The sequence below is a fragment of the Nycticebus coucang genome, chromosome 14 (genome assembly GCF_027406575.1).
Source record: "Nycticebus coucang isolate mNycCou1 chromosome 14, mNycCou1.pri, whole genome shotgun sequence".
Taxonomy (NCBI): Eukaryota; Metazoa; Chordata; class Mammalia; order Primates; family Lorisidae; genus Nycticebus; species Nycticebus coucang.
The window spans coordinates 75984926-75987483 of record NC_069793.1 but is presented as its reverse complement, the minus strand read 5'-3'; the positions used below and the strand labels follow the sequence as shown (position 1 = coordinate 75987483).

The 2558-nt window shown below is 39.7% G+C and overlaps 1 pseudogene; it reads right to left on the bottom strand.

The window, feature by feature from the left end:
• Positions 1-1632: 1632 nt before the first annotated feature.
• Positions 1633-2189, bottom strand: LOC128564540 (RNA-binding protein EWS-like; annotated as a pseudogene).
• Positions 2190-2558: the final 369 nt, after the last annotated feature.

Here is a 2558-nt window from a genome sequence, read left to right as displayed (position 1 = left end):
GGAGACTCCCGTCCGCTTGGTGGTGGATTTTGTACCTTTTGTTTGCGTCCTTGTGATCACAACTTGCCTCAGCGGTGTTGATGTGCGTTCTTCAGCCTTCTCTCTTGGTGAGGCTGAAGTCCACCAGGATACTTACTAAATTCCTGTCCCTTAACTCTCCTTCTGGACGGGAGCCTTTGTTGAAAGCTGGCTTCAGTCCGCCATCTTGTCTCCCTCCTCCCCGGGCTTTTCTTTTTGGGGAGGTTTTGTATGGTTGATGTTATTTCCGAACTTGAAATGGGCCTGTTCAACATTTCCACTTGATTCTGGTTAAGTCTTGGAAGGTGACGAGCTTCCAAGTATCTGTCCATTTCCTTCAGGTTTTCATATTTCTGAGAGTAAATTTTCTTGTAATATTCATTAAGGATTTTTTTGATTTCTGAGGAGTGTGTTGTTATTTTGTTTTTGTCATTTCTGATTGATGAGATTAGAGATTTTACTCTTTTTTTCCTGATTAGGTTGGCCAATGGTTTATCTATTTTGTTGACCTTTTCAAAAAACCAGCTTTTTGATTTATTGATCTGTTGTATTATTCTGTTTTTTTCAATTTCATTTAGTTCTGCTCTAATTTTGGTTATTTCTTTTCTTCTACTGGGTTTGGGGTTGGAGTGTTCTTCCTTTTCCAGTTGCTTGAGATGTCCCATTAAGTTGCTAACTTCCTCTCTTTCCATTCTCCTGAGGAAGGTTTGCAGTGCTATAAATTTCCCTCTTAGAACTGCCTTTGTGTTGTCCCAGAGGTTTTGATAGTTCATGTCTTCATTGTCGTTTAGTTCCAAAAATTTGGCAATTTCCTTCTTGATCTCATCTCTGACCCAGCTATCATTCAGCATGAGGTTATTTAACTTCCATGTTTTTATATGAGTATGTGGATTCCTGTTGTTACTCAGCTCAAGTTCCATGATGGTCCAAGAAGATGCATGGAATACTTCTATTCCTTTAAATTTACTGAGGTTAGATTTGTGACCTAAGATGTGATCAATTTTGGAGTAAGTTCCGTGGGCTGATGAGAAGTATGTGTATTCAGTTTTGTTAGGGTGAAATGTTCTGTAGATGTCTGCTAGATCCAAATGCTGGATGGTTAGATTTAAATTTTAATTTCTTTACTCAGCTCTTTGTTGGAGGATCGATCCCTCACTGCCAAAGTAGTGTTAAAATCTCCGACTGTTATGGAGCTGGAAGAAATCAAGTTGCTCATGTCTGTTAGAGTTTCTCTTATGAATTGAGGTGCATTCTGATTGGGTGCATAGATATTTATAATTGAAATCTCATCATATTGAGTATTACCCTTAACAAATATGAAGTGACCATTCTTGTCCTTCCTTACTTTTGTTGGTTTAAAGCCTATTGAGTCTGCAAATAAAATTGCAACCTGCTTTTTTCTGGTTACCATTTGCCTTAAATATGGATGACCATCCTTTGACCCTGAGTCTGTATTTGTCTTTTAAGTTAAGATGTGACTCTTGTAAGCAACAGATATCTGGCCTGAGTTTTTGTATCCAGTCAGCTAACCTATGTCTCTTTAGAGGACAGTTTAAGCCATTCACATTAATGGAGATTATTGATAAATTTGGTGAAATTTTGTGTATCGAGTTTTTAACTCCCAGGCACCTGGGGATAACTGTAATTACTCTGTCCGCGTCCTATGTTAGGCTGGTTGTAACCCCCTGTGCTAGACTGAGGTTGACTAGTCTCACCAGGCTTGTTACCATCCTGGGGTCTTGTAGGTGCAGTAGCTGCTGGCTGCTGCCCATAGGCTGGGTAAGCAGGTTGAGTGCCATAAGCAGACTGAGCTGCATAGGAGGCCTGGATGGTGGTGACTGTAGCAGTGGTGGTATCATAAGCACCAGTGCCATACCCCTGGACAGGCTGGCTGTACGCCTGGGGGGCAGTTGGAGTAGTATAACCAGTGGGAGGCTGTCCATAAGAAGTTGCAAAGGCAGTCTGCCCATAAGTTGCAGTGGTCTGAGCTTGGGTATAGCTGACATCAGTGGGCTGTGCTTAGGTTCCATAGCTTTGCTGCCCATATGCCTGGGTGGTCTGTGCATATCCTTGAGTGGGCTGGGCAGTATAAGCACTGTAGCCCTGCTGGGCTGCAGCTTGGCTGTAGGTACTATAATCCGTGGATGCCATTTTCTCTCCTTCCTCCTTGTTCTCTCCAGATTTTTTTTCTAATATAAGGTTATACCTACAATTGCCTCAAAACACTGCTTAGAGCTTTAGCTACATCTGACACATGCTGAATATTGTCTTTATAATTTCATTTAGTTCAATATTTTAAAAAAATTTTTAGTTGTAATGAATCATTAATGAATCATTTTATTTTGCTATTTAAATTTTTTTTGTCTCTTCATCTTTGGTTTTCTGCAATTTGACTATGACAATTTTAAGTGTCAATCTCTTTTTGTGTATCCAAATTTAGAGTTTGTTGAGCTCCTTGAATATATAAATTGATGTTTTTCATAAAATTTCTGTTTCTCCATTGCTACTGGTACTTTGTTACACATATATTGGTATACTTA